Source organism: Drosophila melanogaster, chromosome 3R (genome assembly GCF_000001215.4).
Source record: "Drosophila melanogaster chromosome 3R".
Taxonomy (NCBI): Eukaryota; Metazoa; Arthropoda; class Insecta; order Diptera; family Drosophilidae; genus Drosophila; species Drosophila melanogaster.
In genome coordinates, this window is record NT_033777.3 from 22,896,024 (window position 1) to 22,909,851 (window position 13,828).

Sequence of the window (13,828 nt, forward strand, 5' to 3'; positions counted from 1 at the left end):
CTACACTGCACGAAAATACACGCTAAAAAATCCAAATTCTCACCAAAATAATGTGCATTTTTCAGTTGAAAGTAGACAATTTTAACTTAATTTTAGATATTTTTCCTTGAATATAAAATGTAATATATATAGGAAGTCATTGGTGTACAGTAGTAATAAAGGATATTCTGTGAGCATATTCGCTTTGAGTTTGGCTATAATAGTCATGCATTTTTGAAGTCTTAATCCAGCTTGAGCCCTTTTTTTTGACGAGTGCAGTCAGCAACGAAGGGTCTTGAACAGATTGGCCATCGGTGGAATCATGCCTGTACGCATATCCTGGCTGGACTTCGTTGAGGCATGCTTAATGCTATCAACACCATTACCGGTCGAGTGAGCGGCCCTCAAGCGGCGGCACCACCTATATCACACCAAACCAACACCACCCCACCCACATCCCAGATCCCACATTCCAGATCGCAAGTCTGGTGGTCCGTTGTTGTCAATTCAATTCAATTGTTTTGCCTTTTTGCGCAAATGTCCTGCAATCACGACGCGGCCTGTTTGCCAGCCGCTTGTTTATTTGCTTGTTTGTTTGTAGGTCCGGCAGTGCAAGTACCCCACCTCCACCCAAGCCCAATTCTACCCCATCCCAACCACCCAATTCCACTTCAGAATCTCAACAGCCCTCAACTGTTGCCCGTTCGTAACGCACCCGCATTGTGACTTCCTGGCGACGGCAAAGTAAATCGAATCCGAATCGTAATCCGCTTGGCCTGTCCGGTGGCAGCTGAGTGCACCGAATGAGTCACTGCGTCCACAGCCACATCAACGCCCACTACCCATATTGTACAAACATCCAATACTGCATTCAGGTGACCAATCTTAATGTTCAATATTGAGTTTTCGCCGAAACCTGAAGCGAATCGTGCGTCTGCAACTAATTGAGGAATGTTGCAATAGCTGCAAGGATGCAAAAATTGAAAGGAGCGACTGCAGCTGCGTGGTAAATCCCAATCCTGTTCTGCAATTCGAACATACATAGATTTGATAAGGCCATTTACGTTTAGACATTGTTATTGCTAATATTTCGGCAATTAAATCAATGAAATTAATACCAAACAAAATTGACAATATAAACCATACTTTTATAAGTTCAAGCTAGTTTCAAAAATAGTTATAATTTCTGTTAACTGATTTCCTTTTGATACATCTCCAAATTATTCCAATTACTATTAATTAATTACAAAAAACAAAATATAGATGTTGCATATGAATTTAATCTACTGCGATTGAAGTCAAATTGTGCAAAATTAAAAATGAATTGTTTTGTTGAATTTAATGGGACAAACTTTATCTTTAAAGTGCCCGAAGGACGAGAGTTTTACACGGCGAATTCGTATAAATTCAGCTCATTTCACGCTGACCGCCCCCACAGATTGTTCCACTTGCTTTAGTGGACATGGCACGGGCCAGATTGCGTAATCGTTTTTCATCCGCGAGGACCCCTGAGAGCCCACCTGTATTGCCTCCCCCCACCACCCCTTCCACTACCCACGGCGTTCGGTGTGCTTGATGTTCGCATTTTCGAAAAACAAATTTATTTTCAAGCGCGCCCAATAAATTGAAACTGACTGACCCACCGCCATCGCCTGTTGACCGTTGACTCGGCGGCAGTTGTTTCTATTTCCATTTTCCGGGAAAAATTGTGGGATGGGCGAGGCGGAGGTTGAGGATTATGTCTTTATGTGCATATTTTGGAATTTTATAACCGTTGCGTTGCGTCGCTGACAGTTGAATGGAGGGGGGGAGGTGGGGAGCGTGGAACGCGGACAGATTCCTGTTTTTCACTTTTCAGCCAGATTTCGCCATTACTTCTAATGAAGTCAAAAGCCCCGTTGCTACAAGAGCGAAAACTGAAACAAAAGCTGAAACAAAAGCTGAAACAAAAGCAGTGACAAAGGGCCAAGGGCAAGCGGTCGCGGGGGAAAAGCGGTTGGAAAATATTCAAATTAATTTCAGGACATCTCCTGTTGGACATAAGTTCCTTTTGACCAGGTTGTTGTCGCCATATTTTGCGTGTTCGCCGCCACTGCCGACGTTTTTAATCCTGACTTATGGACTTCCGTATTCGGTTTCGTCATCAGCGTAATGCCTGCTGCTCTGTCGGTTGGGATGGTTGGTTTTCCCTTTGTTTTCCGCCGTACAAACTGCTGAATCGCTTTTTACAGTTATCCGGATGACCTGTGGGTGGTTGCTGCCCAATGCCCCTGGTGCAAATGTTGATGTTGATGTTGTTCCTGCTGTTTAGTTTTAATTACACGCGAGCCTGCCCTCGGTGGTCACGCCTCGATAACTTGATTTTCCAGCTCTAACTCATGTGAAAAGTGACAGCGTTGCGTTCACCTGGGAACTCGTCGCGTAACTTTCACTCACCGAAACTAGCAGGACATGCCGCAATTTGTCTCCCACTTCGAAATGTTGCCAAAGCAGTTCGAATGTTGCCAGCCGATTTCCAGCAACACCACGCTTCCAGCAACAAAGGCTGAAGTCAGCCCCTCGTTTCGGAGCAAAATTCGGAGTGGCATTCGTGGCGAAAAATATGATAGGGGTAGTTTTCATATGCCTCTCTCTAGGCAAAAAGCTGACGAAGAGTGACTGCTGAGCTCAAATAGCTTTAAGCGACAGGTGAACAACATGATATGACAGCATTACATGATCAATTTATTATATGTGGCTTGTGCTGAGAAGTGGCTAAAAGTTATTTAAATCGCAAAAGCAAAATATTGGATGATAAAAATGAAAAATTTGATGTAAAATGTACTTGCTGTAAAAGTTTGAATTTCAAGCTGTCATATGTCATACCTTCAAAATAAGATAATAGTTAAATCAGTTGTTTAAGTATCAGTTTCAAAAAAAAAAGAGTGTGAGTACACGAATTTAAGTAAAAAGAAAGAACAATCCAAATAAACGATATTTGTACTGTATTTTGTTATTGTCTTTTGTAAACAAAACTGTTAATTATGTTTTATGGCCAAAGCCAGGGCAGCGCAGCCTAGTGTCTAACAACTTGAGTTGGTAATGCCCATTTCGCCGTGGCACAGTTGTCCTGAGGCGAACTGGGAGAGAGCCAGCCATCTTTCGCTCTCTGAGCAGTGCCCTCTCTCATCGTCGCTCGGGTGGCCTCGTGGGCGTAGCCGAAGTGCACCGAAGCAACACGAAGTGTTGAGCCGAACCCGAATGCAGGGCGCTGAGAAACGACGGCGAACGGCCAGCAGTGTTTCAGTTGAAAGTGAACCCTTCGACGCAGTTGACACGAATCGCGCGCGACTCGTTCTAAGTGTTTTTCAGCAGGAGCAGAAATCCTGAAGCTGAAGCCAAAAGACCCAGCAGGACATCAGCTGTGCCAGCGAAAAGGATTCTAGCTGCAAGATAATAGTTATTTGTGCAGTGTGCTAACCTAAAAGCAAGCAGTTCTCAGACTGCAACTAACTAAAACAAAGCCAAGTGAATAAACTAAGCCAATAAGATATAAAAGTGAAAAACTTTAAGGATAATAAAACCGAAAACGATCGCTCGTCACATGAGTTCCAGTGCCGCTGGCGCAGGTAATAATTTGCAGCATATTAGTGAATTCTTGTGGGAGCTGTTCGCACTGAAATATTCAAATTGGCACCGAATGTCGCTTAGAATATAAACGTGTACGTGCTGCAAGGACTCGACTTGAGCCAGTGTTTACATTTTGGATTTTATGCGATAATACTCAAAGCCATCAGCGGCAGAAGTGGTAGCTTCGCTATATGGTTGGCTGTGTTATACGATGGCTAGGAGCCCAGGTGGGTGGTTGGGTGGCTTTGTGGCTCCTTTACCCCAGCCAGCTGCCAAATAAATAAAGCAACAATAACAGGGCGGGCAATAAAAGCCACCGCCAAGGGCTCAACCGCCGAACGGTCTTAGCCAAGAAGAGAGTCTGCGAAAGTAAGCAAAGTAACAAAACCAATTTTCATTGTTTTGCGGTGGCTTCCAAGTCGCACTTTCCTCTTGTTCTTTTTTTTTTTTTTTGTTTTTTGCAAGAAGCCGCCTTCAGAAACCAGAAGTATAACAAAATTTCCCTTAACACACACACACACATACACACCAAGTGGGAAAAATAAGGAAAATGTGCAAATGCCGACATGAAATGAAGTAGAACTTGGCATGTGGCGTCCTTAGTTGTATATATGTGTATGTGTGTGTGTGGGTGTGCTGGTGGGAAAATGTTTGTGAAAATGAGAAATGAAATAAACACATGCAATGGCGAAAAGCGAAAGCTTCATAAAAATCCGCTGAATTTAAATACTTAAGAGCATTCGCCGAAAGGCATTCCTGCCGACTTCTTCTCATTTGGGCAAAAGTTTTGCGTCCCTGAAAGAAGAGGTAAATACCCAGAAGCTGTGTAAATTAGGATCCAGATCCAGGCAGACTTAATCCCGGAGAAGCAAACGATAATAGGGATATCATACGATGGCGCTGTGGATGGGGCTTCGAGTTCTTCTGTGGCATAAATAAGTCGTTTGCAGCTGTTCGTCGGCATTTATTTGGCTGCCTGTTCAGGACATCACAATTGTTTCTGGCATTTGGTTAACCTGCAAGTATTCCGCATTCGAGACGTGTACACCAATTTCATATGCTAAAATGCTCGCAAAATCGAAAAAGGGAAGCCGGAATCGTAACCACACAGGCATTGGCAGCCCCAAAGGGGCGAAGACACGCGCTGCCTGCCATTTAATGCAATTGATTTGTGTTGCCTAATTCGGTTAGACGCGCTTCTACAATGCCAATTGTGCGAGCGATTCGGAGCACTGAGAGAAAATATGACAGTTAGATTTATTCAGGACCCCATCGGTAGTCTGTATCAACACAGGTTTATCAATAAGAAAAAGCACTAAATACAAATAGTCCAGGCAAACATTTTTCACAAATTTAAAAGAGATTTAAAAAGCCAGACTTTCTGGGCACTTCTCAATTTTTGGCAATTAGCAGATGAGCAAAAAACTTGTTTGAAATATACTTTATGAATGCCAGAGTAATCCGATTACAGATTTTTTCCTGTGCAGCAGCCATAACACTTGCAAGACAAGACAGCCTATCAAGCAATTTGCTCCGAAATTGCCAGTTTTAATTCCATTATGGGAGGGGGTGGGAGTTTGGTTTTGGAGAGGGGAGAAGGGGGGCAAGGCCACTTCACTTGGCTCGTGCCCACATCCAAAAACAAATCCACACCCACACCCACTTGAATGGCTCCTTTGTTTCAGCTCCTTTTTGCCAACGCACACGCACGCCCCAAAAGTTGATTGATATTCAATTGGTAGGCTTTCCCAGTGCTTGCCCGCTTTTCCGCTTTCCCACCGCCAGTTTTCCTCGATTTCCTCCTCCTTTGTTGGCCGCTTGCGGTTTGGATTTGCTGCTACACGATACGCTTTAATCTGCTCAGCAGCCAAGATGGCCAAGGCAATAGGAAAATCGGCGAACATATTGCCGGGATTGGCTTCCCTCGAAGTTCGAAGCCTCGGTCACGCCACAAGTTGTTGGCTCCCCCCCCTTTCCATCCCCTTTAGACGGGTTTTCTTTTCTCCGGCCTTAAGCGCTTTAAGTAATTTATAAACGCCTTTCGACCAGCCGAAACAAAAGCAATAACAACTTTGTTGGATTTGCTTTTCTGCCATGCACTTTGGACTTGGTCTTATTCTTACGAGCATTTCTCCAGTTCAGCATTGTCTTGCCTTTGGCAAGAAGTTGCGTTCAAGCCCAGTTTTTTATTTTTTTTTTTGTCTTGGCTTTTTCTGTGCTATGTGCTGTGTGTTGTGTGTTAATTGAATGCGATTAGGCGGCCAGAGGAGCTTTGTGCTGAGTGCTGATGGCTGTGGTTGCGGGTCGCCAATTGCAGGAGATAAATTGTAGCTAAGCTGGCTAACGAGCTCTTCCATAGTGGTTGTCAAGGTGACAACGCAGCACCACAGGCCATCTAAGCCGCCAGAGCCACCCAAAATCGTGCAAACCACCATCCACGCTATTCATTGGAAATTCAATGCGGTGGCCATATCATTTACGACATCGCCCATTAAAAGCCAGATAGCGGAGGCTTCCGAAGATTCCGTGACCACATTTTTAACATTTTAATTATGGCCCGGGCGTAACGTGATATCTCTGTGTACTCATATTCCGCGGGCCATCGAGATAAAGCTGAAAAATCAATACCAATTTCATGACAGCGATGGCGAACTTTAAGAGGAACGTATTGCTTAGAAATATTCAAAGTTTCCTGATGCCATCGCTGTCACATGGCACATCCCACATCCTACCTCAATTCACTTGGCATTGCGGTCGAAGGGCACTTTGCACAGTTTTTCCTGCCAATTTGCTCAATTTGTATTTCAAATCATGCCGGCAATTTAAATGCCTCGAGAAAGCTTCAAGCTTCTCGAAGTCCCGGGAGGCGGTTATGTACCATGTACATGTACACCCACAATTTGAAATCGAGGATGCCCTACGAAACTATGCCACCTTCTTCCTGTTTTTCCTTGTATTTTTTTTTTCCGGCAGGCTCTCAATGTGATATATATTACAAAGACGTGGTTTAAGTTCGGCACAAAGTGGCTGGAATTTCATGAATTTCATTTGAATTCGTAATTGGTTTTCCTTTTGCCGCATCGAAATCGTGAAGAAGCTGCTGCTGCCTTGGCATCGCTATTTTCAGCCATTTTATTTATTTAAATTTCAGCCGCTGCCTGCTTTTTATCTGTCTTAGAATTTTTATTTGGCCCAGCCTTTTGCTCAATATTTTGGGCCAATTTAACTAACTCCAAGTTCATAGTTCGTTCGTTGGCATAGAAATCAAGCGGAGTGGTTACATGGAAAGAAAAATGTTAGCTGATAAATGCGGAAGGAAGTTCACGTAGTGACGAAACGCACCAGAGGGGGGGATCAAAAGCAATAATAAATGTATTAAAACCTTATTGTTTTTCTTTTATGCCGACGAGCTTATTAGGTATTTAAAATATAATTTTAAACATTTTTATTAGGCTTAAAACCAATTTGAACAATAATTTAATATGGTTTGTTATTTTTTCCTGTGAACATTTTGGACTGCCCCAACTTGCGACTGGCAATTCGGATTGCCGTAGCGCAAAGATACAAAATTCGCCGGCAAGTCAGTCGTCTTTGGGCTGTTTTCCTCACGTTTTCCGCTGGCGCTGCATTATGTTGGTTCATTTTCGAAGGCGGCGCACGCCCCATCGTTGTAGTTGTTGCAAAGTTTTTAATTAAATTTTATGTTGACTTTTGTGTGCTGGTGTGTGTGTTTGTCTGTATCTGTGTCTGTCCCGTTCCAATCCGTAGTTGAAGCTCCATTCCGTAGGTTCGTGCGCCCCGTTTCGTTTCCGTAATGTATGCCGCCTTTTGCTCCAGTTTACACACACACTCTGCGCCATGGATGCGCCTCCGCCAGCGCTATACCCCCACCCCTTTGGCGCTCGCTCCAATTCCTGCCACGCCCACTCTGAGCCTCGACTGTCATTATTGCAATCTTTGTGAATGTTCAACGACTTTACACAAAATATTTAGTAGCCTGGCAGAAATTTGTGTACCAAAATATTTGCGTACAAATTTGTTTATTGAAAGCAGCTGCTTTCTAGGCGGACGTCGATGAATCTCGGATACTTGGATCATGGGATGCCTGAAATGTTTGTCCAGGCTCCCCGAGTTTTCGGGGCGGATTAAGTTTTGTCGAAACTTTGCCACAATTTGGGGGATCCATTAAAAAGTTGTCGTTTCACAGAGACAAGGCTGAGATTGCCTGAATACACGCCGCCGATAAGTTTCATTAATTTGTCCTTAAAGTTTTCTGCGCCAAATGCATAGCACACATTAAAACAGTAATTATCTGCATTAGTAATGGCTTACAAGGGCCGTGCCAAAAAAAAATTTAGAACATGATCTTGATAGAGCGCAACGCTAATGAAACCAGGAGTGTTTAATGTGACTTTTCGGGAATTTTCCTAGGCATCAGCCCAAAAAAAAGGGGGGTAGCGGAATTGCTTTAACCCTACAGCTACGTTGGCAGCCATTTTCACGCCCAATTTCCAGCAATTTTTCATTGCCATAGCCAAGGTTTTCACTAATTACTTCAAGCTCCATGCCCAAGCTTCAAGCTCCCCTGGTAACTGGAAAAACTTTGCTTGTAATTTAACAAATCATTGCAAGGGTTACACATTTCACTCATTTCGGATGCGGGGGAAAAAAGTCCCACGGAAGCATCCTTTTTCGCCATCTTGGCTGCGCAAAAAGGGTTCTTTCTTCGGGCCGGGCTTTCTCGACCGGCTTTTCAGACTTTTCCCGCTGTTTGCATTTCTAAATGTGCAAATAAATGTATTCAAAATGTGTGCCATTGCTTGCTGTTTATTTTCGCTCTCCTTTCAGTTGCATACTTTTCGGCGCTCTGAATTTCTTTTCAACTCCTCCAGTTGTTTCCCCGCCTTCTTTTTTTTTTGTTTAAGGCATTGTTGTGACATGAAAATAGTTTTATTTGCATTTAGATTATTTGCCTTATTTTCGGGCCTGATCTACGAATTCCCCACCATTAGCACTTGTGAGGATTGCCAGGTGAAGGTGCCTTTCCTTTGATTTCCGCCATGGCTTTTGTTGTATTTCCACTACCCAATTGTTTCTTTTTTATTTCCTTCGAACAAAAATAAGTTTATCTTGGCCAAAAAAGGGTTTGCCATTGTACTGTGGAAAAAGATCAAGCGCTGATAACAATTTTCACTTTGTGGCACAAACATCTTTTCTCGTCGTGGGTCCGCACACACAAAGGGAAGCCCAAATTAATCAAAATATTAAAAATAGCCAGTAGGGCAGTTGCAAATTTTATATATTGTGGCCACAAAGACATTTGGCACCAGCTCCTCTTTAAATGCTTGCCAGAATTCTTTTCCTCGGTCGTCGGTCCTCGGCCGCAGCTAAGCAGCTGCGAATTGAAGAAAAGGTCTGCCGGAAAACCTCAATCACGCAGAAACAATTTCTATGGTAGAGAAAAAGGCGAGAGGCAGGCCCCAAGGAGCCGGAATGGAAAACAAAGGGCTGTGAAAAGCATTTGCCCCAAACAATGGCTGGCCACCAGGCGGTCGGGTATTTCGGTGGGTCTACCATTTCCCGGGCCTACTCATCTGGAGCGGCAGCGGCGGCTTTTGACGCGCCTTTTGAGCTTTTGCGGCGGTACGGGGGCAGTGCGGAAAATCCGGAAAGGTCCTAGCTGGAGATTTTTTTTTTCTGCATCGGCCCCTGAAAAGTGCTAACTGGTCTGGCTTTCGGTCTGGTGTGAAATTGATTTAATGAGTTTTTTCCATCAGGCCAAAAGGAGAAACGTCGTGTTGTGCTTAAATTAAAGTTGCAAAGCTCCTCAGCTGGCGAGGCGTTGGTGTGTAATGAATCTATGGACTGGACAGGGAGAATGCCACAGGCCAAGCTTGACTTTGACATGCTCTTTGATATTTCACATTTTCGGAGAGAAAATAGGATAGATTTTACTACTTATGCACTGGAGAAAATTGGACCAAAACTTTAACTGAAAGGTATGGTTGTGAGGCTGAAATTCGTATCACCTGAGTACTTGATATTTCAAGGACATGCCTGTCATAATATCCTCTTGTTACACACACACACACACACACACACGCGTATTTTGCCAGTGCACAAGGCAAACACAAGTTGATTTGCGGGCGAAAGCCAAAGTTAATGGGCCGTCGGTAAATGGGTTGTGGCCTGGCTAATTGATAGCGCATAATTGAAAAGCCATCAAAACGTAACAAAATGAGCCGAGAGCCCATAAACTGGGAAACTGAAAACTGAAAACAGTTAAACAGGAATATGGGAATACAGGAAAACAGGAGACGAGTGCTGCGAAGCTGTCACTTTGTTTGCGTACCTGACACAGCTAGTTAGCTGCCATTTGCATACCGAGCGGTAATTACTGCAGCCTCCGGCAAAAGAGCCTTCATTTCAGATGACTGGGTGGACTGGATGGCAGGAGATTCCTGCTGCCGGCGAGCATTTAACCTGCTCCTCTTCCTGTCGCCAGTAGAGTCCTTGCCGCCACTGTCTCCATGCTGCTCCTATGTGTTTTGTGCTGCGAAATAATTGATATTATAATTTAGCAGCGCGGTGACTTTTATGTCTGCAACGTGTGCCGTCGAAATAAAATACTCCACCGAGACGAGGTGCCGAGAAATTTTGCAGCACCAACCATCCCGCGACTCACACATCCATCCGTCGGATTGAGTGGGGCTCCGAATGGGAATGGAGCTGATGTGGTGGAGCGGAGCGGAGTGGTGGGACATGTGCGAGTTGAATTGAAATTAATTTGAACTACTTAAATGGCTGCGGAGTAGACGACTCCTGCTACTGTTTTATTTATTGCCTTTGTGTGTGCCAGCTGCAGATCGCAGCACATTTCGCTTCAGTTTCGTGTTTTGGTGTCAGTTTGTGTCTCAGTTGCAGGACGAGTCGGTGCCTTTCTAGCTAGTTCTACCCAGCTAGACATCCTTTGTGGCCTTCTTGTCATGGCGTGCTAGTCCTGGTCCTCCTGTCCTGGTAGTCCTGTCTCGGTTATTAATATGCGAAATTAGCGCTTCACGGTTCTTTAATTAAAATTCTGTCAGCGACGCTGACTTTATAAGCATTCATTAGTTTATTGAGTTGCTGTCACACGATATAATGTGTTTTTGTGTGTGTGTGTGTGGCATCAGGCATTTCCCTGATGAAGCCATCGTGGGGCTCAAATTGCACTCGAGCCTAATACGTACACAGAGAGAAAAGGTAACTTATGTGACCTTATGTACCTACAGTATTTTTCTCGGTGTACCAATACGCCCCATGACAAACGATGAGCACCATTAGCAACAGTTAATTGCCAGTGGAGCGGGTCAAAATAGTCAATAAGCGCAATTTATTTCATCGACTCAATTCGATTCGATTCCGAAGGGCTAGACATCACTTGGGCATCATACATTAGGACTTCCGTTGTCCAACATTCACGAAACAAAATCAAAAGCAATCTAAACACTAAACACATTTTGCTGAAAGAATTTGTAAGCACTTAGACATCATTAAAGCCAGTCGCAGTGGGTCACATAAATTGGGAGCACAAACGCACACACCGTGATGGCCCGAATATCGGCAAAACTTTTCCAATAGTCCACCGCAAACGGCAGAGGACACGCAAGGATATTGTACAGGGGCACAGGGAAAAAACTTATAATTGAATATTAAGACACTTTGTCGTTTAATGTGGTAATTAGAGTTAATAACGCCAAAAGAAGAGGCACAAAAAAATGTATCACTAAGTCGTCCCATAAAGGTCCCTCAAAAGGCCCCCGAAGGAAACGGGCCGGAGCTATTTCAGTTTCAAAAGGAAAACTTTCTGCCCTTCGGCAAGTCTGGCGGAAAGGCATTCAGCAGCCAGCGTCTAAGCATAAAAGCTGGAAATCAAGCAACAGCTTTTGTGTCCACTCACACACTCGCACACCCACAAACGCACACATACAAGCACACAAACACGACACGCATATTCATAAAGCAAATGAAAACTAGCTGGCGAAAGAAAGCTGGCAAAGCGTTTTGCTGGCCACCAAAGAGAGCGACGCCCAGGAAGTCGGCCTAACCGCCAGAAGGAAGCCAACTTAAACCAGTTGGCCAGGAGAATACACTGCGAAAATATATTAGTTCTCAGAGTTGGCACTAATAATACCCGATTCTCTTACCTCTTGAACTTCGCAAGTTTTTAAGAAAAAATGTAAGATAATTTTAGTTTTCACTTTTAGCATACAGATCCTAGTTCATTTTTAATCCTAAATTTGTGTTTTTGGGTTTATATAAAGGTAATTCTTTTTCTCCGTGCTGCAAGTTGAGAACCTGAACTATATAACTCGCTGCAGGCTAAACGCTGGCCGTAGTTGAAATTCCAAGAAAGCAGTTTTTAATTGCCAGGGCCGAGTCTTTAGGGTGACTCCCTTGACTCCCACTTTCCGCCCCTGGAAACTCTCGGAATTCTCCAGCCCGCGAAGGTCGTTGTCATTTATGGGGCCGACAAAACCATTCAGTGCCCCGCCTGTCAGCGTATCTCGAGCGTTTCTGCTGTCCCCTTGGGCACGGCAAACAATTAAAGAGCACACAAACAGTAAATTAGATGTTTACTCTCGGCCAGCGTGAAATGGATCCCGGCCAGCTGGATAACTGGAGAGTCGGGAAGAGAATAAGGAAAAACGTGTCACTCAGCCAATATGCCTAAGCTTTTGGGCTCAGCGCAAATTTCTTTGGCAATTTTATGGTATCTTCCGATCCCAGCTCGCCATGTTCAACCACTTGCACTTCCATTTACATAAACAATTTGTCAAACTGTCAGTGTTTTGTGTGCTTTTTTCTCGACTCGGACCTGTCAGCGCAGACAGCTGGCAAGGTGGTGGCTAAAATGGCGAGGCAGCTTCTTGGCCCGCCAACTTGGTCAATTTGCGTTGTCAACGGTGATGGAGTCGCGGTCAGTAACCCAACGCCTTCGGCGGGAAATTGCAAACGAAATGAACTTGTTCGCACACACACACACCAGGTCGCGCAAATTAATGAGCGTGACAAAGGCCTAGAGAGCGGAGGGGTTTTCGGGTATCCGGGGGTCAAAGGGCGGCACTGTCCATCAGGCAGTTGGCCAACTCGGCAGCCAGACAGCCAAACAAGAAGCAGGATGAGGACGGCTGTCCTGGGGGCAGCGTCTTCGTCAACATGCGTTGACATTCTAATGACACTTACTTGACATGCTGTTTGTTAATGGTAATCAATAAATTATCTGCCACGTTGTGTAAGGCCATGTTTTTGTGTGTGCTCGGCTATAATTGATTTGGCCCCGTCGTGGGAGTGGATAAGCCGGTGATTTATTGAGTCGCGTCTTTGGCTCTTTATTTAGCCAAAGGTATTTCAATTTGTTTATTAATCACAGCTGGTCTTTGGCCTGGGCTTGCCTTTGGTTTGATTTTGTTTGGCTAGGCTTTGGCCTTCCTGTTGACAGAAGCGTTGCATGTCATCAGATATCCTGGGGCAGGAAAAACTCTGCCAGTTGAGTGTGCTTTTTCGGTACTGAAAGTGGAATTTCGTGGGGCAGAAATGCGAAAGTCATTTGGGCGTTAAACAAAGAACACCTGCTGCTGGCTTTGGTTTTGGTTTTGGTTTTACCTCCCGACTTTCGGGCGTTTATCAGTGCGTGCCCGTCATAATGCCGTCATGCGAATTTCCTGGCCAGGGAAAAAGGGAAATCCTAGCACGCTTCTGGGATGGGATCTTCCTAATACGGGCAATCAATATTCCCAATAACGTATTATTATTGCCATTCCTGCCAGCGGCATTTTCTCACTGCTCGGCAGCTCCACTCCACTTGGCATTCTCTCGTTTCGGATTGGGATTTTGGCTTTGGCTTTGGTTTCCACTTCGACAACGACTTGGGCTCCATCGTGGCCAGCTGACGCCACAAGAGAAGTGACAGGCGAAGGGAAATATAACTAATACGCCCCGGATTCGTATTCGGATTCGCAATCCTTTTTGCTGCGATATTCTCCCATTTGTTGTCTGTGTGTGCACTTTTGTCTGTTTTCGCATGTTGCGTATTATTTTTTATGTCATACGAGGATTTTCATTCAATTCGTTGTCTTTTACATTACTGTCTTTGTTTCTGTTTCTGTGTATCTGTTCTGCTGCTCCTGCAACTCTGGCTGTCGCTTTATGGCATAGTCAACAATTTTATTCGTTACCCATCCGCCCTGTTGCCAGGAGC

General features: G+C 44.5%; 1 protein-coding gene across 1 annotated transcript in view; it reads left to right on the forward strand.

Annotated features, from left to right (window-relative positions):
- The first annotated feature begins 3,260 nt into the window (after positions 1 to 3,260).
- The window catches only part of klg (klingon), a 62,448-nt gene continuing 51,880 nt past the window's right edge, over positions 3,261 to 13,828 (forward strand). Inside the window, exon 1 of the mRNA NM_079730.3 lies at positions 3,261 to 3,587. The gene's annotated coding sequence lies outside the window, so the exon portion shown is untranslated. The remainder of the gene's footprint in view (positions 3,588 to 13,828) is intronic.